Source organism: Sapajus apella, unplaced genomic scaffold (genome assembly GCF_009761245.1).
Source record: "Sapajus apella isolate SASKATOON/1434 unplaced genomic scaffold, GSC_monkey_1.0 scaffold178, whole genome shotgun sequence".
NCBI lineage: Eukaryota > Metazoa > Chordata > Mammalia > Primates > Cebidae > Sapajus > Sapajus apella.
The window spans coordinates 383861-409266 of record NW_022437118.1 but is presented as its reverse complement, the minus strand read 5'-3'; the positions used below and the strand labels follow the sequence as shown (position 1 = coordinate 409266).

The 25406-nt window shown below is 37.1% G+C and overlaps 1 protein-coding gene across 6 annotated transcripts in view; it reads right to left on the bottom strand.

Moving 5' to 3' along the window:
- The window catches only part of ZNF148 (zinc finger protein 148), a 148128-nt gene that overhangs the window by 25559 nt on the left and 97163 nt on the right, over nucleotides 1–25406 (bottom strand). The window lies entirely within an intron of this gene.

The following is a 25406-nucleotide window of genomic DNA, read 5'->3' as shown; positions in this document are numbered from 1 at the left end:
TATAAGTTTTAAAATCAGTTTGAAAGTTCTACCTTCTTATTCTCTCCCCTCTCTCTGACACATACACATCTGCTCGTATTTGATATTTTAATTGAAATTGAATTTAATTCATAGATCAGTTAGGATAGACTAACATTAGTCTCATAATCAATGAATACATTATGATACTCAAGTTTTTTTCATTATCTCTTTATAATGTTAATTTAGAAGTCTTACACATCAGGTCAGATTTATTCCTAGCTATTTGATACTTTTAAGTTATTTTAAGTGGCATCATCATAATACATTCATGTTCTATTTATTGGTATACATAAAAATACAATTAATTTTTGAATACTGACCTTGTATACAGTGATTGATGAATTTACTATAAATTATCTGTAAGTTATTTTGAATTTTCTATGTATATAAAATAATTTGTGAATGACAGCTTCCTTCTTTCCTTTTTTTTTTTTTTTTTTTTGTTCTGGTCTATTGCACTGACTAGGACCTACTCACGTTGAACAGAAGTGATGATACCAGGCATCAACTGCCTCATTCCCAATCTCAAGCGGGGAAAATTTAAGTATTTCACCATTAAATAATTCAATAGTTGTTACAGATGGTTAATATATACTGAGATAAAATAAGTCCCCTATTATTCTAGTTACTGAAGATGTTACTTATTTAATCAGAAGATGATATTAAATTTCACCAAATGTTTTCTATCTACCTACTGAGATAAAACTTCCCTCCTTAATTTAAGGGCAAATTTGATTTGATTTGTGAATAATAAACCAGTTTTGATACTTGAAAAGTTGATGCTGTCACGATAAATTATTTTCAAATATTGCTGGATCTGACAGCTAATACTCTGCATAGAATTCTTAAACCCATGTTAGTAAGACAGAAATACGTTGGCAATTTTCTTTTCCTGTCATTCCTTTCTTGGGGTTTGGTATCAAGTTATGATGGTTTCATAAAACAAACTGAGAAGTGCTTCCTCTTTTTCTATTTTCTGGGACAGTGAGTAAGATTAGTATTACTTCTTCCTTAAACGTCTAGAAGAATGCACCAGGGAAGCCACCCAAGTCTGAAGATGTGTGAAAAAAATTTAAATTTAGATTCAATGCATTTAGTATATACAGAATTAGTCACAGGATTATTTCAGTTTAGGTACACTGTATTATTTTAGAAATGTCCATTTATCTTATTTTTCAATTTTTAAAAGTTATAATTTCTCTCCCCTTTCTTATGACTATGTAGATCTAAGTGATGTACACATTTATGTTCCTAATAATTACTATCTATGTTTGATAGTGGGCTGAGGTTTCCTTTATGGCCAAATGTATGGCCTCTTTTGACAATGTTCCATGTACACTTGCAAATAAATGTACTTGGTTACTCTTGGGTACATGGTCTATGTATGTCATTCAGGTCATGGTTGTGTTATTCAGATCTCTACCTCACAGATGCTTTTGCCTCTCATACTATCAGTTATTGATGAACACATATCATAGGTAACCACTATGTGAATTTGTCTACTTCATTTTGTTCTGTCCATTTCTGCTTAATAGACACGTTTAAAATTTTTTGAAAAATCTGATGCAGACAATCCTTTATCATTACGAAAGGTTTCCTTTGTTTCTAATAATGCTTCTTGCCTTATTCTCTTTTGTCTGATATTAGCTTATCAACACTTTCTTTTTGTTGTGTTTCATACACTGTATTTTTTTTATATTATTTTGTATTCTGCCTTACTGATCCTTACATATGAAGTGTGTCTCTTGTAAGTAGAATGCCACACGGCTCTGTTTTGATATGAATCTAACACTTTATATGAAAGTATTTATTTACATTTAGTGTACTTTCTGATCTGTGTTGGATTAAGTCCTACTATTTGTTTTCTGTTTGTTCCATCTGTTCTTTATTCTTTTTATTGTTCTTTATTGCTTTAAGACTCAATCAAATATTTTTCCATTTTTCTGCTGTTAGATCTTGTTACTTACAATTTCTTTTATAATCCTTTTAGTGATTACACAGAAATCAATTATTACTCTCTAATTTCAATTATTATTATTACCACTTCCATGATAATACTAGGAACTTGGAGCATTAATTTCATTTACATGTCTCACTATTTTTGCTATTGATGTTACACATTTTCAGGCTACATACATTTTAAGCCCCACAGTAACATTATCAATGTCTGGTATGTGAATATTCATTTATGTTTAGCCACGTATTTAATATCTCCACCATCTTCTTTTTTTTTTCTTTTTGAGATGGAGTCTTGCTCTGTTGCCCAGGCTGGAGTGCAGTGGCAGCACAATCTTGGCTCACTGCAACCTCTGCCTCCCAGGTTCAAGTAATTTTCCTGCCTCAGCCTCCCAAGTAGCTCGGATTACAGGCCACTATAGGGTTAATTGGTCTAATTTCAATATTGTAGTGTCTCAGGAAATAGGGTCAGAGTAGAGGCAGAGAAATGAAGGACCAGAAAGTTGTTAGAGCAGCTGGAACACACACATTTATCAATTAAGTTTGCTGTCTTATATGGGCACAGTTTGCGGTGCCCCAAAACAACTACAATAATAACATCAAAGATCACCGATCACAGATCACCACAACAGATAACATAATAATGAAAAGGTATGAAATATTGCAAGAATTACCAAAATGTGACACAGAGATAGAAAGTGAGCACATGCTGCTGGAAACACGGTGCTGACAGACCCTCAACACAGGGTTGTCATAAACCGTCAATTTAAAAAAAAAAATCTGCAAAGTACAGTGAAGTGAAGCACAATAAAATGAGGTATGCCTGTCCATCTACCATATGACCCAGCAATATCACTCCAATGTATCTTCCCAATGGAATAGTATTCAGCAATAAAAAGCAATGGATTATTGGTGCATCAACACAGTTGACTTTCAAATGCACTATACTAACTTATGTCAGAATCAAAAGGCACATACCATATAATTCAATTTATACAATGTTCTGGAAGAGGCAAAATTACAGAGACAAAAATCATATCAGTGTTTGTCACAGGATAGTGGTAGAAGAGGGGCTGACTTCAAAAAGTGCAAGAGAATCTTGGAGAGTGACAGAATTAGTCTGTATCTTGATTGTGGTAGTTACAAAACTGTCAACACAGAGCTATACAATAAAAATGGTAAAGCTTATTGTAAATTGTATGTTAAAAGAAATCTGAGGACAACAACACATATTTCCCTTCATGGAAAATGAAGATTTAAACTACCTATGCATACCTAAACATACCTAAACAAAACACTGGAAAAAATCCTCAGCTTTTTTGCAAAATAAAACAAAACACTATTTGCCCATCTTTCTCCAAAAGATCAAAACTTCCTGATTTATTGATAAGCAGATATACTAAAAACTTACTGAATTTCTCTTCTGATTACTTCAATTTGCTCAGTGATTGATAGAGGGTGGGGAAGTGTTAGAGGTTTATGGAAAGAAGAGCATATGAAATATCTGTTTAGGAGAATGACAAGCTTTTTCTGAAAAGGGCCACACAGTAAATATTTTAGGCTTTCAGGGGCCATATAATCTCTGTCACAGCTACTCGACTTTGCTGTGTAGCCATAGATAATACATTAAGGAACAGGTATGGCTCTGTTCCAGTAAAGTTTTAATTATAACAACAGACAGGTAGAGCTGGCCCATTGGCTGAACTATACACCCACTCTAGATGAGCAGGACAATGAAAGGACTAACAAAATCATTTCCAGAAGGTATTACGGGCCCTCTTAAAATCTAAAGTGATTCTAATTCACTATGGCTTTCTATTGGAGAAAAACAGGTGAATAAAAAAGATTATTAAATTTATTTACGGCTGTAAGTACTATGTATGAGAGGGCAAGGGTATGAATGTAAGCAAGGGAGTGAACATGATAAATGATGACAATTTAAATTAAGGAAAACGAAGACATGAGGAAAATGACAGATCATAAAAAGGAGATAGAATCACTGGATTGTAGGTCCTTGTGGAGACAAGGGATTGTTGAAACCTAAGTACTGAATGACATGAGGAGGAATTATAGGAGGGAGTGCCTGGGAAATAAGAAACTAAAGTCCCAAGAAGACTAAAACTTGGTGAGCACTGGTCTAACGTATGACCATGACTGAGGAAGAATAAATGACAGTGTCACCAACAAAGCAGAAGTCTAAGAACTGAGAGAGTGGATTAAAAATAATCTGACAGGGGTTGACAAGCTTTTTCTTTCCTTAACAAAGGGCCACAGAGTAAATAATATTAAACTTTGTAAACCAGAAAGTAAAATCAAGGACACTGTACACAAACTCATGTAATAATAGAGAAAACAAATATCCACAAAAATTTTATTAATGAAGTTCAAACTATGATAATGATAATAATAATGTATAACTTTTCACCATACAGGTCAACTAATGAAAATGCTGAATTCTCTTTCATAGGGCTTCAAAGGTAGTGTTCCCTATCATTAAAGTCAGTCCTAAATGTATGTTAATGCTGATCTGCAATGAGATTTTATGCATTTCATCTTTGAAACCATCTTGTCACAAAGACAGATACTGGTATCAATCCACAAAAACATAATTTTATCAAGCATTATTCACCACTTGGAAGGCATTTACAGAAACTTTTAATAGATCCTTGATATTTGCCTTTTATCATGTATTACACAGCAGATTAATTACTTTCAATTAAAGAGTAGATACAGTTGCACAATTAAGTGGATTCTGAAATATGAAAATTTTCTTTGCACTTGCATCAAGGTCCAAAATCTAATAAAACTGTAGTTTAAGCTTAGAAAATATATCCACTGCCTATCAGTGTGAGAATGGAGATTTTGCTTCTCATTCTAACTTAAATCACTGGAAGTATATAAAGCAGAATTTTGTGATTCAATATTAGATGCTGTCAAAATAACTTTATCATGTGAGAAATTTCACATATAAACACTGGTTTCCTTTGTAATAATAGGCTGAATTTATTAAGAAACATTTTCAAGTCTTCAGCAAAAGCTAATTTCCAAAGTCATTCTTCAGTGATTGAGACTGTTTCTATTAATTCAGAAAAAGTTTAATCTTGGCTTTACACTCAAAAGCTCCCAATAAGACTTTACCACTTCTAAGATATTAAACTGCTCTATAGTAGAGTAAGTCAGAACATTCAGCTTCCACAGCGGATAGAAATTCATAGAACACTGATAATGGTTAAGTCCATCAAAGCAAATGAAGTTCAATGTTGACATCATTGATTCAATGATACATAATGTATTCAAATGTTTTCCACAAAGTACTAGTCACAAATACCACCATGAAAGGCCACCAACTTTAAATGCTTTGTATTTCTCAAGCTTTGTAAATTAGTCCAACTAAACTACTCTGTTCCACATGTATTTTTCCCCCACCATTTGCTGTAACACAACTTAGCAGATCCACTTCCGTTTATATTAATTAAAGAATTTTGTCAAGTTCTTTTAAATATTCATTTTTTTTAAAAAGCTTGACATGTAAGTTGCATACCATTCCATTCATCCATTTAAAGTGTATAATTCCATCTGAAACTATTATTTCCTATAATTGTTGCACAGAGATGAATTCTTCAGTCACTTCAATCTTAGTATTGACTTCTTGAATAAATAACAACTGGGTAATACTGTAGTATAAGAAAAAATATATATTTAGGCTAGGCACAGTGGCTCACACCTATAATCCCAGCATTTTGGGAAGCCGAGGCAGGTGGGTACCCTGAGGTCAGGAGTTCGAGACCAGCCTGGCCAACATGGCAGACTGTCTCTAATAAAAATACAAAAATTAGCCGGGCACAGTGGGATGACCTGTAATCCCAGCTACTCAGGAGGCTAGGGCAGGAGAATCACTTGAACCCGTGAGGCTGAGGTTGCAGTGAGCTGAGATTGTGCCACTGCACTCCAGCCCCCATGGGCAAGAGAGTGAGACTCAGGTTCAAAAAAAAAAAAAGAAATATACATTCAATTTTTGTCCCCAGGTCCACACGAAGAGCTCCTAAAACTCTGCTAATTTCCTGAGTGATCAGGGTGATAAAAGGATCTTTTGTTCTAATATTTGGTCTTTATCCCTAATTCCTGACAGAGTTCCTAAAATTCTTTCAATTTTCTGAGTGATAGGAGTGTTTTTTGTTCCTGACATAGACTCCTAAAACCCTAGGAATTTCCTGTGTGATAGGAGCCTCTTTGGTTCTAATGAGGAGACTCTTTCTGGTACCCTAAATAGCTTCAGAATAGGGGCTGGTCACCAGAAAGACAAGGCCTTGAGCAGAAGCCTAGAAATTTCAGCCCCACTCCCCTCAATCTCCAGGAAGGGAAGAAGGGTTGGAAACTGAGTTAATAGTTGACCTAACATGACTACATTAACCTTCATAAAAGCGTTTAAGTAATGAGGTTCTGAGAGCTTCTGGGTTGGTGAACACATCCAAATGCCAGGATGCTGGCACACTTAACTCCACAAGACAGATACTCCAGTACTTGGGACCCTTCCAGACCTTGCCCCATGGACCCTCTTCATCTGTATCCTTTATAATAAAATGGTAACTGTAAGTAAAATGCTTTCCTGGGTTCTGTAAACTGTTCTAGCAAATTATCCAAACTCTAGGAGGGAGTCATGCCCCACCCCCACCGCCCCGCCATCTCTGCCCAGGATTTATAACCAGTTGGTCAGAAGTATGAGAGGCCTAAACCTGTAACTGGCATCTGAAGACGGGGCAGCCTGGTGGGACTGTGCTCTTAACTTGCAGGATCTGATGCTAATTCCAGGTAGTTAGTGTCAGCATTTAATTAAATTGTATAATAAAACACCCGGCTAATGTCCAGAGAGTTGGAGAAGTGTTTGTTGGTATGAGGAGAAACCTACACATTTGGTGTCAGAAGTGGGTAGAAACAGATCATAGTAATTGGTACCATCTGTCAACTCATCAACAGCCAAGGAAAACCACTTGAAATCATCTGCCTTGTTTTTAATTGACTATTGATGTTGCTCCCACGCAGGATTTCATTTGAAAACCAGAGTTCCATCAAAAAAAGTTCAAAAGCCATTCTCCTATATTAGTTTCACTCCAATTTCTTCTGTTTAGACTACTATTAAATTTCATCTGCATTTATTCTTCCTTCAAAATGCCTTTCATGTCCATTTCATTCTTAAGGTCTTGTTCAGACCCCTCTTCACTTAATAAAATATACTTTGTTACAGTATGATAGTGGTATTCCTAAGAAACCTCATTATTAAAAGCAATCATTTCAATGAAGCCGGGGAAAGAGAGACTGAGATTAGATTCAGAAGTTAGTTTTCTGGAGAGGGAAAAATATTTAACGGCTAATTAATTAGAACTACAACCCAAACATTGCTAAGCAAATATATCCAGACTGTTACAGAGTAAGTAGCTTTAACACAGTTCAAAAGAGTAATGATTTCATGTAAACTTCAAGTTTATACACAATATTTTAAGAACGGCTTTCGAATACAAAATATCACATAAAATACAAGGGGGAAAATAAGCAAAAATACTTTTATTCTGTTAAGGTAATCTGTTACTGCTTATTTTTTTGCTGCAATCTTTCACCTTTTAATATCAGAAGAAGCCTAGATAATGTTAGACACTGAGCAAATTCTCCTACTAAATAATCTAGCAGAAGTCTGGATGATTAAAGTATAGCATCAAGCATTGTTTTTAGTAGCTAGCCTCCACCCATCCTGTAATAATCATTCTCTTCTTCATCCTTGCTTGGTATCTCATCTCCTTAAAAACAGCACCTCAAAAGTTTCCTGGCCAGTCTCTAGTATTTATGTCGAAGGCTTCTGCATAAGCCAAACCTCCTTGAATTTGTCACAGAATCCTAACATTTTAAAATAATACTTTTCAGGCTCCTATAGGTCCACAATCTATTTCTCCAAAGTATCATTTAAAAAAACTAAATGTCTGAAGAACAGGAAGAGCACAAGATTTTTCTATTGGGATAAAATTAAGACTTTCTCAGGAGTCTAGAGTTACAGTGGATTAAACTCCACATCCTCCCCTCTATCCACTGATAAAGAACTAAAAGGTAGATGAAGTGTGCAAGACCATATATGATTGATTTTTAAGGTGAAAGAGATGAAGTAGGAAAGATATATATGACTGATTTTAAAATAGAGTTCTACCATTATATAAGTACAATAGGCCCATATAGAAAATGTGTGTCTTCAAACAACAGCAACACATAGCTTGTCCTTTTTGTGTCTGCAGTCATTTTGGTTTTTTTCATGAATGCATATCTCTTCAATTTTAAATAATCACACAAATGGAAAACAAAAAAGAGTAGGGGGTCACTATTCTTGCATCAGATAAAACAGACTTTAAACCAACAGTAAGAAAAGACGAAGAAGGTCATTTTATAATGATAAAGGGTTCAATTCAACAAGAAGATTTAACTATCCTAAATATAAAGGCACCTAAAATTGGAGCACCTAGATTCATAAAACAAATACATCTAAACCTAAGAAAAGATGTATACAGCCACACAATAACAGTGGGAGACTTCAACATCCCACTGACAGCATTAAACAGATTACTGAGGCAGAAAACATACACAGAAATTCTAGACAAGTGTCTAATTTCTCACTTGACCAATGGGACCTAATATATATCTATAGAATAAGCTCCCCAACAACCACAGAAAATACATTTTTCTCATTTGCACACAGAACATATTCTAAGATCAACCTCATGCTGGGCCATAAATCAAGTCTCAATAAATTCGAAAGAATGGAAATCATACCAAGCACATTCTCAGACCACAATGGAATAAAAACAGGTATCAACACCAAGAGGAGCCCTCAAAACCACACAATTACTAGAAACGAAACAACTTGCTCCTGAATGACTTTTGGATAAACAATGAAATTAAGTGAGAAATCAAAATATTCTTTGAAACAAATGAAAACAGAGACACAACCTACCAAAATATATAGAATGCAGCAAAAGCAGTGTTAAGAGGAAAGTTTGTACCATTAAGTTCCTATATCAAGAGACAGAAAGATTTCAAATTAACAATGTAATATCACATCTAAAGGAACTAGAAGAACCAACCACAAACGAATCCCAAAGCTAACAGAATAAAAGAAATAAAATCAGAGTAGGATTAAATGAAACTGAGACCCAAAAATCAAACAACCAACAAAACAAAAAGCTCGTTCTTCAAAAGGATAAACACGACTGATAGACCACTAGCTAGATTAACAAAGAAAAAAATTCAAATAATCACAATCAGAAACAACAAAGGTGACATTACAACTAATCCTGCAGAAAACAAAAGCTCCAGAGAGATTATTTTGAACACCCTATGCACACAAACTAGAAAATCTAGAGAATACAGTTAAATTCTTATGAACACACAGCCTCCCAAGATTGAATCAGGAAGAAATTCAAACCCTGAACAGATCAATAATGAATTCTGAAATTAAATCACTAATAAAAAACATATCAATCAGGGAAAAAAAAAAAAAAAAAAAGCCCTGGACCAGATGGACTCACAGCTGAATTCTACCAAATGTACAAGAGAGGGCTGGTACCAATCCTACTGAAACTATTCCAAAAAATCTAGGAGAAGGAATTCCTCCCTAACTCATCCTATGAAACAGGTATCATCCTGATACCAAAATCTGGCAAAGACACTACGACAAAACAAAACAAAACACTAAAAGCCAGCATCCCTGATGGAAATAGATGCAAAAATCCTGAACAAAATACTAGCAAACTGAATCTAGGAGCACACCAAAAAGTTAATTCATCATGATCACGTAGGCTTTATTCCTGGAAAGCCAAGTTGGGTCAACATATGCAAATCAATGAATGTGATTCACCACATAAACAGAATGAAAAACCAAAATCACATAATCATATGATCATCTCAATAGAAACAGGCACAGCTTTTGATAAAATCCAACATTCCTTCATTACAAAAACCCTCAAAAAAATTAAGCATCAAAGGAACATACCTCAAAATAATAAGAGCCATCTATGACAAACCACAATCAACATTATGCTAAACAGGCAAAAGCTGGATGCATTCCCCCTCAAAACTGGAACAAGACAAGGATGCCCATTCTCACCATTTTTATTCAACATAGTACTGGAAGTCCTATAGCAGAGCAATAGGGCAAAAGAAATAAAGAAAGGCATCCAAATAGAAAAGAGGAAGTCAAATTGTCTCTCTTTGCTGATGATATGATTCAATATCTAGGAAACCCTAAAGACTCTGCCAAAAGGCTCCTAGACATGTAAACAACTTCAGTAAAGTTTCAGGATACAAAATCAACAGCATTTCTATACACCAATAACATTCGGCTGAGAGACAAATCAAGAACATAATCCCATTTACACTAGACACACACACACACACACAGATACACCCCCCTAGAAATACACCTAACCAAGGAGGTGAACAATCTCTCTAAGAAGAACTACAAAACACTGCTGAAGGAAATCATAGATAACAAACAAATAAAAAAATGTTCCATGTTAATGAACTAGCTAGAAGAATCAAATATCATTAAAATGTCCATACTTCCCAAAGCAATCTACAGATTCATCAACACTTCTATCAAACTACCAATGCCATTTTTCACAGAAATAGAAAAACTATTCCAAAATTTATATAGAACCAAAAAACAAACAAACAAACAAAAACAGCCCCAATGGCCAAAGCAATCCTAAGCAAAAAGAACAAAACCAGGATTTTAAACTATACTACAGGGTGACAGTAACCAAAACAACATGGTACTGGTACAAAAACAGATACACAAACCAGTGGAACAGAATAGAGAACCCAGAAAAAAAAGCTGCATACCTACAACCAACTGACAATCAAGAAAGTTGGCAAAAATAATCAATGGGGAAAAGACCCCTAATAAATGGTGCAGGGGAAACTAGCTAACCATATCCAGAAGAATGAAAGTGGACTCCTACCTATCAGCATATGCAAAAGTTAATGCAAGATGAATTAAAGACTAAACTGTAAGATATAAAGGTATAAAAATCCTGGAAGAAAACCTAGAAAATATCCTTCCAGACAAGCCTTGGCAAATAATTTATGACTAAGCCCTCAAAGGCAACTGCAGCTACAACAAAAACCGACAGGGCGTGGTGGCTCATGCCTGCAATCCTAGCACTTTGGGAGGCCAAAGTAAGAGAACTGCTGAGGCCAGGAGTTCAAAACCAGCCTGGGCAAGTTTTGATGGCAAGACCTGATCTCTACAAAAAATTTCAACAAAAAACAAAAATCGACAAGTAAGATCTAAAGAAACTAGAGTTTCTGCACAGCAAAAGAATCAGCAGAGTAAACAAACAACCTACAGAATGAGAGAAAATATTCATAAACTACGCATTGAACAAGGAACTAATATCCAGAACCTGTAAGGAATATCAACAAGCAAAAACCAAACAGCCCCATTAAAAAATGGGCAAAGGACATGAACAGATACTTCTCAAAATAAGACATACAAGCAGTCAACATATGAAAAAGGCCAGGCACAGTGGCTCACTCCTGTAATCCCAGCACTTTGGGAGGCTAAGGCAGGTGGATCACTTGAGCCCAAGAATTCGAGACCAGCCTGGGAAACATGGTGAAACTGGGTCTCTAGAAAAAAAAAAGAAAAAAAAACAGGCAAAAATTAGTGGTAGCACACACCTGCAGTCCCAGCTACTCGGAAGCCTGAGGGGGGAGGATCGCTTGAGACCGGGAGGTCGAGGCTACAGTGAGCCAAGATCATGCCATTGCACACCAGCCTAAGTTATACCGCAATACTGTCTCAAAAACCAAAAATAAAATAAAAAAAGTTTAACATCACTAATCATCAGAGAAATAAAAATGAAAACCACAATGAGATACTATCTCACACCCCTAAGGAGGGCTATTATAAAAATGTCAAAAAAAATAACATATGTTGGTGAAGCTACACAGAAAAGAGAACACTTTTACACTACTGGTAGGACTGTGAATTATTTTAGCCACTGTGAAAAGCAGTCTGGAGACTTCTCAAGGAACCAAAAGTAGAACTACCATTTGACTCAGCAATCCCATTACTGGGTACATACACAAAGAAAAAAAAAAAACATTCTACCAAATGACACATGCACTCAGGTTCATGGTAGCACTATTCAGAACAGCAAAGACACAAAATAAACCTAGGTAGCCATCAACAGTGGATTGGATAAACAGAATGTGGTACGTATACACCATGGAATACCACACAGCCATAAAAGAGCAAAATCATGTCTTTTGCAGCAACAAGGATGCAGCTAGAGTCCATCACCCTAAGTGAATTAACGTAAAAAATAGAAAACCAAACAACACATGTTCCCACTTGTAAGTGGGAGCTAAATCTTGGGTAAGCACAGACATAAAGATGGGAACAACAGACACTAGCCTCAAACTACTGTCAAAAGTAACTTTAGCCAGGCATGCTGGTAACTCAAACATTGTTAAGCTTTAAGGAATGTAATATTCCTTACAGTAGTTTGAGTCTGAGGCTACAGTGAGCTATGATCATGCCACTGCACTCCAGCCTAGGCAACAGAGGGAGACTTCATCTCTGAAAACAAAAAAAGTATTTAAGTTTTTCCTACTTCTCAAACTGACCAAAACTAAAGTAATAATACATTCCTTAAAGTTTAACTATGTTGTTCTATTTGTTTTAACAAATTTTAAATACCTAAATTTGATTACTACATTTGTAAATATGAGTAAATATTTTAGCATAAAAATATTAAATATTATACAATTTTTTCATATTAGTTATGATTTAACAAAACAGTAACATATTTTCCAAATTTCCATCTTTCCTCATAAAACAATATTTTTCTAACATGGCAGTTAAATGCCTTGGTATCTAATAATGCTTTACAAAATAAATCTGACACTCCTTAGCTTAGCATCAAGGCCAGACAACGCAATTCCATCATCAAGCCTTCTAGACTTACCTCTTCAACTCCCACTCTCCCCGTCCTTCCTGCTCTCCTCAGAACCATTTATATGCCATTTATATGCCCATCTTGCCTCTGCTCACTCCATTGTGAAATCCGGTCTTACCCCTACACCCACAGACTTCATTTCAGTGAAGCATATGAAGGCTACATACATAAAGGCTACAGGCCAGCTTCAGGACTGGCTTTGCCCTTACCTGCACAAAATAAAAATCTCCCTGTTGAAACCAAAAGTTGCTGTCACTTCAAAATTTCCTTGGTCCTTGCTCTACCCTTTCTATAGCATAATGGTTAAGAGCACAAACTTTGAAGAGCTAAATTATTATTTATCAGTTACACACACTGAGGGAGGTGACTTAATCATTATTTTGAACCTTATCTGTAAAACAGGAATAAGAGTACCTTCCACACAGGACTGTTGTATGGATAAAGTGAGATAATTATGTATTAGGTTATAGTACTTGGCAGAGAACAGGTACTCAATAAATTTACTCGAGTATCATTAGGCTTATGATAATGATGAATTCTTAGGAATTGCTAAGTGTTTTAAAACTACAATGAAGTACCTGCCTCCTACTGGTTCTTTTAAGCCAGCATATATGACACACTGCTTGGTCTCTTGTACAGTACCTGCAACTGTCTGTGTGTTTGTCTGTCTGCCTCAGTTTCAACTTGCTACCCTGTGTGTGTTTCTGAATTGCTTATGTGAGTATCTGTTTATCTATTCTTGCCCAGTAATTCCCAATTTCCTTCAGTAAACTATAGATTTTCCTTCTGGTCCTGGCTTCTATCATGCCTTTGCTCTACCACGTACAGTTCCTGTGATGACACCTGACTTCCATGCAACACATGGATTACAAAGCCTAATCAAATTCACTCTTGGGGTCACTTAAGTTCTGAGTGCACCAATGAGGGCACCAATCTGAATCCTGTCTACTTGTGAAGCACAGGTTGTCTGCACCATTTGTGCTGGAAATTTGACATATGCTTCCTCAAATTTTGAGTCACATGATTCACATGTTCATGCACTCAATGACTATACATAAAACTGTGACCACTTCAATCAAGTCTCAATTTGTTAAAGGCTTGTTAAAACAAATGCTGAACATCTTTTTTAAATACAGCTGCTATGAACTAACAAAGAACATTTTATATAGATTTGGGGTGAGGAAGATCCAAGATGGCCGATTACGAACAGCTCAAGATTGCAGCTCCCAGTGAAAGCACAGAGGATGAGTGGATGCCGCATTTCCAGACGGATTTTTATTGCCCACAGACCAGGAGATTCCAAGGCGGAGGAGCCCCACAGGTAGCCACCGGCGGGGCTGTTTGGGCCGGCCCGCTGTTTTGGCCAGCGTGGCTGTTTTGGCTGGCGCAGCTGCTTTGCCAGTGCCCCAGGGTGTCGGTTCTCCGTACAAAATACACTGGTCCGGGTGCCCTTTCAGCTGGCAATTGGAGCCCCCCACCCCAGACGGCAGAGTCGCCCACTCATCTTATTAAAATGGGGACTGAAACAGGGAGCCAGGTCAGGAGATTTCCGGGTAAAAAAAGTGCCACGAATCTCAGCAGTGAGTTGCCACACAGGAAATCACACAGATCCCAGAGCCTTTTCAACAGGCCACTGGAAGACCTGGGAGAGAGTCAACCGTACAACTAAAAAACAAAAGGCTCTGAGGCAGGGAGCCAGGTAATCAGGCTAAGCTGGTCCCACCCCCACAAAACAAAAACAGCAATTGTAAACGCCCTGGGTTGAGTTTCACAGCAAGCACAGCTGAACCCGGGACAGTCCAGCTCTGTGGTGGAGGGGCGCCTGCGATTACCGAGGCACTCCACCACTACAGAGGTAGTCCACCATTGCTGAGGCAGCCCGCCATTGCCGAGGCAACCCGCCACTGCCGAGGCAACCTGCCATTAGAGAGAGAGCCCGCAATTACAGAGGTGGGCCACCATTGCCAAGGCAGTTCTAACTACACCCATATAAAAAGGACTGCAGGGAGGTTCACACTGCAGCTGGGCGGGGCCCACAGCAGCTCAGCAAAGCCTCTGCAGGCAGATGGTGACAAGGCTGCCTCCTTGCTGAGCAGGGCAGCCCTGAAAAAAAGGCAGCAGCACAACGGAAAGTCATAAATAAAGCCCTAACTCCCTGGGACAGACCACTTGGGGAAAAAAAGGGGTTTATGATATCCTTCTGGGACAAAGATTGCAGAAGAAAAACTAGTAGCAACCCTTACTGTTCTGCAGCTGCTGGGCAAGCAGGGCCTGGAGTGGACCTCAGCAGTCCTACAGCAGAGAGGCCAGACTGTTACAAGGAAAACTAAGAAACACAAATAACTTGATCATCAACAAGCCGAACATCCACTCAGAGACCCAATCTGAAAGTCAGCAACTACAAAGACAACAGGTGGATAAATCCACAAAGATGGGAAGAAACCAGCCCAAAAGGATGAAAACACCCAAAACCAGAACACCTCTCCTCCTACAAGGGATCACAACTCATCACCAGCAAGGGAACAAGGCTGGATGGAGAATGAGCGTGATGAAATGACAGAATCGGACTTCAGAAGGTGGGTAATAAGAAACTTCTCTGAGCTAAAAGAACACGTTCTAACCCAATGCAAAGAAACTAAGAATCTTGAAAAAACATTTGACGAAATGCTAACAATAATAAACAGCTTAGAGAGGAACATAAGTGAATTCATGGAGCTGAAAAACACAACACGAGAACTTTCCAAAGCATACACAAGTTTCAACAGCCAAATTGACCAAGCAGAAGAAAGGATATCAGGGGTCAAAGATCAACTCAATGAAATAAAATGAGAAGGCAAGATTAGAGAAAAAAGGGTAAAAACGAATGAACAAAGTCTCCAAGAAATATGGGACTATGTGAAAAGGCCTAATCTACCTTTGATAGGTGTACCTGAATGTGACGGAGAGAATGAATCCAAGCTGGAAAATACTCCTCAGGATATTATCCAGGAAAACTTTCCCAACCTAGCAAGGCAGGCCAATATTCAAGTCCAGGAAATACAAAGAACACCAAAAAGACATACCTCAGGAAGAGCAACCCCAAGGCACATAATCATCAGATTCACCAGGGTTGAAATGAACGAGAAAATGCTAAGGGCAGCCAGAGAGAAAGGCCGGGTTACCCACAAAGGGAAGCCCATCAGACAGAGCAGATCTCTCAGTAGAAACCCTACAAGCCAGAAGAGAGTGGGGGCCAATATTCAACATTCTTAAAGAAAAGAACTTTCAATCCAGAATTTCACATCCAGCCAAACTAAGCTTCGTAAGTGAAGGAAAAATAAAATCCTTTGCGAACAAGCAAGTACTCAGAGATTTCAGCACCACCAGGCCTGCTTTACAAGAGCTCCTGAAAGAAGCACTAAACATAGAAAGGAACAACCAGTACCAGCCACTCCAAAAACATACCAAATAGTAAAGAGGATCAACACAATGAAGAATCTGCATCAACTAAGGGCAAACAGCCAGCTAGCATCAAAATGGCAGGATCAAATTCACACATAACACTATTAACCCTAAATGTAAATGGACTAAATGCCCCAATCAAAAGACACAGACTGGCAAATTGGATAAAAAGCTGTATCCAAGAAACCCAACTCACATGCAAGGATACACAAAGGCTCAAAATAAAGGGATGGAGGAAGATTTACCAAGCAAATGGAGAGCAAAAAAAAGCAGGAGTTGCAATTCTCGTCTCTGATGAAATAGACTTTAAAGCAATAAAGATCAAAAGAGACAAAGAAAGACATTACATAATGGTAAAAGGATCAATGCAACAAGAAAAGCTAACAATCCTAAATGTATATGCACCCAATATAGGAGCACCCAGATACATAAGGCAAGTTCTTAATGACTTACAAAGAGACTTAAGACTCCCACACAATAATAGTGGGAGACTTTAACACCCCATTGTCAATATTAGACAGATCAACCAGACAGAAAATTAACAAGGATATCCAGGACTTCAACTCAGACCTGGAACAAGCAAACCTAATAGACATTTATAGAACTCTCCACCCCAAATCTACAGAACATGCATTCTTCTCAGCACCACATCACACCTACTCTAAAATTGACCATATAATTGGAAGTAAATGACTCCTCAGCAAATGCAAAAGAATGGATATCATAACAGTCTCTCAGACCACAATGCAATCAAGTTAGAACTCAGAATTCAGAAAGTAACTCAGAACTGCACAGCTTCATGGAAACTGAACAACTGGCTCTTGAATGTTGACTGGATAAACAATGAAATGAAGGCAGAAATAAGGATGTTCTTTGAAACCAACAAGAACAAAGACACAACATACCAGAATCTCTGGAACACATTTAAAGCAGTCTCTAGAGGAAAATATATAGCAATAAATGCCCACACGAGAAGCAAGGAGAGATCTTAAATCGACACCCTATCATCAAAATTGAAAGAGCTAGAGGAGCGAGATCAAAAAAACTCAAAAGCTAGCAGAAGACAAGAAATAACTAAGATCAGAGCAGAACTGAAGGAGATAGAGATACAAAAAACCCTTCAAAAAAATCAACAAATCCAGGAGCTGGTTTTTCGAAAAGATCAACAAAATAGACAGACCACTAGCCAGGTTTAGAACAGAGAAAATAACCAAATAGATGCAATAAAAAATGATAAAGGGGATATCACCACGGATTCCACAGAAATTCAAACCATCATCAGAGATTATTACAAACAACTCTATGCACATAAACTAGTAAACCTGGAAGAAATGGATAAATTCCTGGACACTTGCCTCCTCCCAAGCCTAAACCAGGAAGAAGTCGAATCCCTGAATAGAACAATAACAAGGTCTGAAGTTGAGGCAGCAATTAAGAGCTTACCAACCAAAAAAAGCCCAGGTCCAGATGGGTTCACAGCCGAATTCTACCAGACATACAAAGAGGAGCTGGTACCATTCTTTCTGAAACTATTCCAAATAATCCAAAAAGTGGGAATCCTTCCCAAATCATTTTATGAGACCAACATTGGCCTGATACCAAAACCTGGCAGAGACTCAACAAGAAAAGAAAACTTCAGGCCAATATCTATGATGAATATAGATGCAAAAATTTTCAATAAAATACTGGCAAGCCGATTGCAACAGCACATCAAAAAGCTTATCCACCATGATCAAGTAGGATTCATCCAGGAAATGCAAGGCTGGCTCAACATACGCAAGTCTATAAACTTAATTCACCACATAAACAGAAGCAAAGACAAAAACCACATGATTATCTCAATTGATGCAGAGAAGGCCTTTGACAAAATTCAACAGCCCTTTATGCTAAAAACCCTCAATAAACTAGGTAATGACGGAACGTATCTCAAAATAATAAAAGCTATTTATGACAAACCAACAGCCAATATCATACCGAATGGGCAAAAACTGGAAGCATTCCCTTTGAAATCTGGCACTAGACAAGGATGCCCGCTCTCACCACTCCGATTCACTATAGTACTGGAAGTTCTAGCCAGAGCAATCAGGCAAGAAAAAGAAATAAAGGGTATTCAAATAGGAAAGGAGGAAGTCAAATTGTCTCTATTTGCAGACGACATGATTGTATATCTAGAAGACCCCATTGTCTCAGCCCAAAATCTCCTGAAACTGATAAGCAACTTTAGCAAAGTCCAGGATACAAAATAAATGTGCAAAAATCACAAGCATTTCTATACACCAATAACAGACTTAAAGAGAGCCAAATCAAGAACAAACTGCCATTCACAATTGCTACAAAGAGAATAAAATACCTAGGAATACAACTAAGAAGGAACGTGAAGGACCTCTTCAAGGAGAACTACAAGCCACTGCTCAACAAAAAAAGAGAGGACACAAACAGATGGAGAAACATTCCATGCTCATGGTTAGGAAGAATTGATATCGTGAAAATGGCCATACTGCCCAAAGTAATTTACAGATTCAACGCTATCCCCATCAAGCTACCAATGACCTTCTTCACAGAACTCAGAAAAAACACCTTAAAGTTCATATGGAACCAAAAGAGAGCCCGCATAGCCAAGTCAATTTTAAGCAAAAAGAACAAAGCGGGAGGCATCACACTACCAGGCTTCAAACTATACTATAAGACTACAGTAATCAAAACAGCATGGTACTGGTAGCAAAACAGAGTTATAGACCAATGGAACAGAATAGAGGCCTCGAAGGCAACATAACTTATCTACAACCATCCGATCTTTGACAAACCTGACAAAAACAAGCAATGGGGAAATGATTTCCTGTTTAATAAATGGTGTTGGGAAAACTGGCTAGCCATGTGCAGAAAGCAGAAACTGGACCCCTTCCTGACACCTTACACTGAAATTAACTCCAGATGGATTAAAGACTTAAACATAAGACCTAACACCATAAAAACCCTAGAAGAAAATCTAGGCAAAACCATTCAGGACATAGGCGTAGGCAAGGATTTCATGACCAAAACACCAAAAGCATTGGCAACAAAAGCCAAAATAGACAAATGGGACCTAATCAAACTCCACAGCTTCTGCACAGCAAAAGAAACAGTCATTAGAGTGAATCGGCAACTAACAGAATGGGAAAAAAATTTTGCAGTTTACCCATCTGACAAAAGGCTGATATCCAGAATTTACAAAGAACTAAAACACATTTACAAGAAAAAAACAAACAAGCCCATTCAAAAGTGGGAGAAGGATATGAACAGACACTTTACAAAAGAAGACATACATGAGGCCAACAGACATATGAAAAAATGCTCATCATCACTGGTCATTAGAGAAATGCAAAGCAAAACTACACTGAGATACCATCTCACACCAGTTAGAATGGCGATCATTAAAAAATCTGGAGACAACAGATGCTGGAGAGGATATGGAGAAATAGGAACACTTTTACACTGTTGGTGGGAGTGTAATTTATTTCAACCATTGTGGAAGACAGTGTGGTGATTCCTCAAGGACCTAGAAATAGAAATTCCATTTGACCCAGCAATCCCATTACTGGGTATATATCCAAAGGATTATAAATTGTTCTACTATAAGGACACATGCACACAAATGTTCACTGCAGCACAGTTTACAATAGCAAAGACCTGGAACCAACCCAAATGCCCATTGATGATAGACTGGATAGGGAAAATGTGGCACATATACACCATGGAATATTATGCAGCCATAAAAAATGATGAGTTTGTGTCCTTTGTAGGGACATGGATGAAACTGGAAACCATCATTCTCAGCAAACTGACGCAAGAGCAGAAAATCAAACACCGCATGTTCTCCCTCATAAGTGGTGTTGAACAATGAGAGCACACGGACACAGGGAGGGGAGCACTACACACTGGGATCTGTTGGTGGGAAATAGGGGAGGGATAGCGGGGGGTTGGGAGTTGGGGAGAGATAGCATGGGGAGAAATGCCAGATATAGGTGATGGGGAGGAAGGCAGCAAATCACACTGCCATGTGTGTAGCTATGCAACAGTCTTGCATGTTCTTTACATGTACGCCAAAACCTAAAATGCAATTAAAAAAAAAAGAAAGAAAATGTGGCAGATATACACCATGAATTACTATGCAGCCATAAAAACGGATGAGTTCACGTCATTTGCAGGGACATCGATGAAACTGGAAACCAGCATTCTCAGCAAACTGACACAAGAACAGAAAGCCAAACACTGCACATTCTCACTCATAAGTGGGTGTTGAACAATGAGAACACACAGACACAGGGAGAGGAACATCACACAGTGGGGCCTGGAGGGTGAGGGATTGGGAAGGGATAGCATTGGGAGAAAAACCTAATGTAGATAATGGGGCAGCAAACCACCACCATGGCATGTGTATATCTATGTTACAAACCTGCACAATCTGCACATGTACCCCAGAACTTAAAGTATAATAAATAAATTAAAAAAAAAAAAGATTTTGGGGGTAGGGATAATCATACCTAAAATATATACACTTAATTGAAAACTGGGCACTTGCACTATAAAGCTTTTGATTTGTCATATTTCAGTTCTAAGAAATAATAATAAAATAGAATCAATCTTCTAGATGACTTCCCCTATCCTCGTAAATAAAAATGTTTAAGTATGCTTTATATATATTATATATGATTTATATATATATAAAATTACACCATAGTTTAATTACACACACACACACACACATACACACACACACACGATTTTTTATGGTCTTTACTGAGATATAGTATTAAGTTTTTATATGTTTTACATATAACCAAATCTTTTAGTATGAATTATTAACAACTTTGCAGATGAAAAAAAAAATCTGGTTTCCAAAAGTTTTGTTAAAGCTGAAATGTCAGTCCCAGCAATCCATACTTCTCTGCTTAATACTTCCTTGGCAAGATCTGTCCATGACAGAGCAGTCTGGGCTTCAGCAATCACAATGCCAAGAGCTTGTAGTGCACACAACATTCTCAGTTATACAAACAGTATTCATTTCCTTCATCCTCACAAATTAAGAGGTAAACTCTAAGTAGGTCTTTAACATTTTCTTGCATAAGACTTCTCTATTATAGCTAATTTACTATGAATTAGGGCTTGAAAAACATGAGTGGAAAACTAATTTTTATCAATAACTGAACTATACTAAAAGAAATATGAAGGGTTAAGCTAAGCTAGTCAAGGGTAAATTAACATTCCCTCTCATCCCACCCCATTAGCCCAACTGGTTGACAAAAATAAGAATACTGTTATTATTCAGCTATTTAACACAGTTGTGAATAAAAGTCATAGTAAAGAGGAAAAGAGGACTGACATGTTTTCAGGCATGAAGAACACTAACTTAGATGACAGGTTTTCCAGTGTTTTTGTATTTTTATAGAGAGAACTGTATAAATCTAAGAACTAAAGACTTAAAAAAGAACTTTATGGAAAAGAAACCTAGTGAACATATGTAATTCTGAGTGATTTAGTTTTCTTCAAAAATCTCTTTTGGTTTTGGGAGGAGAATCATCTATAAAAACTTCCCTATATATAGAAACAGTTTTGGCCGGGCGTGGTGGCTCACCCCTACCATCCCAGCACTTTGGGAGGCTGAGGAGGGCAGATCATTGGGACCAGCCTTACCAACATAGTGAAACCCTGTCTCTACCAAATATACAAAAATTAGCCAGGCATGGTGGCCTGTGCCTGTAATCCAAGCTACTCAGGAGGCTGAAGCAGGAGAATCACTTGAACCCAGGAGGTGGAGGTTGCAGCAGTTAGCCAAAGATCACACCACTGCACTCCAGCCTGGGTGACAGAGCAAGAGAAAGGGGAGGGGATATGAGGAAAGGGGAGGGGAGGGAAGGGAAAAGAAGGGAAGGGAAGGGAAAAGAAGAGAAAAGAAAAGGGAAGAGAAGAAAAGAAAGAAAAAATAGTTTCATAACATTTTTACTAATTGAAATAAAAAATAAATTATGAAAACTGGCATGACTAAAAAGCAACCATAATTTGTATAACAGAACATCAGGATAGGTATTCGGTGGCTTACTATTTAGAGGAATTTACAAAAATAAAATTGAAAATGGTACTTAAGTTTTTTACTCCTCAATCCCTCTTGGTGAAAAGACTGGCAGTTTCTTATGCCATTGTAACATTTATTCTATATACACATTTTTAAAATAGGCACCTCAGACAAAAGTACTTGATCCACAAGGCAATCTGCCAATGATGATAAATGTTTAACCTTAATATGCACTTGATCAGTAATTCTGGCCCTAAAAAAAATTATCAGTTAGAATTATCTTTGACTTTATCCTCAAATCCTCATCTTTTCTCTCACATCCAAAACATCACCTAAATAAAGGATCTGTAATATTTACAAAAAAAGATAATATTCACAAAAAAGGTAAATCTCCTATAATTGCCAAAAATAGCAGCCCTGAGGATATTTACAATGTGACAGTTTTCAGTGGCTTAGTCTAAAGGAATAAACCTTAAACCAGGATTTCAGGGATTAGCCTCTGGATGAAAAAGTACTCTTCCCTAAATAGACAAGCCCAAATTTAGGAAATGGAATTAAATAATAGCCTGTCTAGGGCACGTTAAAAAATTTTCCTTTTGAAAACCAAATCAACTATGTTCTTAGTTTTAAAAAGATACAGATTTATTTATTGTTGGCCATAGCTACAAAGCAGGTAATGATTTTTAACCATGTTGCAAAGGCGCAGAAAATAGGCCTGGGGGTTTGAGGGACCAGGAGGAGGCAGTATAACGAGACCTAAAGAGAGAAAGAAGGCTGTATGGAAAATGGAGCCTTTAAGGACTGATGGTTTTCACCAACCTCTAAGGGTCAGTTAAGTGACTCATCACTCGCTTGACAATTTAAAAATGGATAAAAATAGGGAAAATCTTTTTTAATGCCATAACTATTTAAATGTATTCTTCTAAACTAAGATCCTACAGAGAAAGAAAGCCTTGACATGGGCAAACTTTAGGGCACTACTCTCCTCCAAAAATAAAGCCATTTAGAAAATGAAAGAAACAGTAAAGACAGAACATTAAGTGATGGAGAACCTATTTGTGGTTCTAGATATATATATTCCCAAATAGGTTTAACAAAAAACATTTTACCGTCTTTAAAAACAATCTATAAAAAGAATCAAGAATATGAAGTTAAAGAAGGAAAAACTATCCTTTCTATCAGTTCTACCTGGTGGGAAGGGAACAATAGGGCAGAACTGAGTCTCTCTTCAAAAGAACTTTTCTTTGTTAAGGAACCCTAGTGACTGCTTTGCCCTGGTTCCTCTCAACTCCTTATCTTCTTCTAAACTGTTCTCTATAACATGAGAACTACAACCTTTGCTTCTACCACTTTTAGGTGCTACTATACATACAGGAAGGCTAAGCCATAATTGGCTTAGTGGCAGAGCAAGAAAAACTCAAAAAGGCCCAAAGATAACTTTCTGCTTCTAGTCCCATTCTGCATAGCCAGTGATTTCACATGTGTACTCTGGAATCACAGAGGCTTGAGCTGAAATCTTGGCTCCATCATTTATTAGATATATAAATTTGGGAAAGTTCCTTAACTTCTGTGTACTTCCCACTACCTTCTCATCTATAAAATGGGGATAGTAATACTTCTGCCTTTCAAGATTAATGTGAGGACTAAATGAAATATTTAACACAGTTTTCTGGTACTTAGTAAAAAACATTAATAACTCATTGTACTCTGCATAAATCCAAGATTCCCCATGGTCTAGTGCAGTTGTTTTTCTAATCGGTGGGATTACAGGATTGTGACCAGCACTTTTAAATAAATAACTCATACACACACATTCAAAAAATATACAGTGCAATAAAGGTAAGTACTGTTTCAAAATATTTTTTTCAGATACATACCCATCCACACACATATATTCTTAACTTAGCCTCACGCAGCTTTTCTGTGACAACTTCCTGAAGTAACTTTCAACAGACAGCACGTGTCTTTTCCTCAGGGCACAATAGTATCTTGAGAATTTTGTATACAATTCTACAACACTTAATTGCCCTATGGTTGCTTATACATATATTTTTCCACAAGAACGTAAACTCCAAAGAAAGAAACTGCCTTATCTATTTCTGGTGCTTGAAAAACACTGGATGCTCAATAAATTTTTGTTGAATGAATAAAATATCAAAACCCAATAGGTATTAAGAACACACAAAAATAACTTTCATTTTTATTTGATGAGGTTTTGTTATACAGAAATTTAAATTTAGCTATAAGTCACACAAAAATCTATAAAATTTTTTCTCCCACAGTACCTAATATAGCCCCTTCCAACAGAAAAAGATGATTATGTGTTTACTGAAAAAACTGAAATGAGTAATGTGCAAAATGATTGCTAAAAAGGAGAATATCCAAGCGTACAGATGTACTGCATAGTTAAGTTCCAGCCACATTCATGCTTCTTTTTAGGGGCAAAGAAAATTGAAAAAAAGTTATTAGACAGAAAAGGTTGCTTCCGTATGACAAACTGTCCTTTCACAAATACTGCAGGTCCCATGAGAACACATCTACATAACAACACTGGGCAGGTACTTGCTTGAGTACTTAAAACAGAAAAATCAAAAGAACTTTAATATTTTCAATATTCTCATATTATCACCATAATTCTCAATTCTATTCAAATGTAAAATTCAAAGTTATACACATTTAGCAACTCTGCTTTTATTCCATCACAAAAAGCTTAATGCTGGAAATCAATTCTAAAGAAACACTTTTCAACATACTTAGAGGTAACAAAGGTCAAAAGTCAACAGACTACTTATAAAAGTTGGTTTTACCACTGTCAAAAAAAAATGCAAATAAATATTTGCTCTAAAATGAGACAGGTTTAGGTATGGGTTCCTTTACAGTGATGCTCCAGAATATTATTTCTAAATCATTAATAACTTGACTGAGAAACTGGCAGTTCT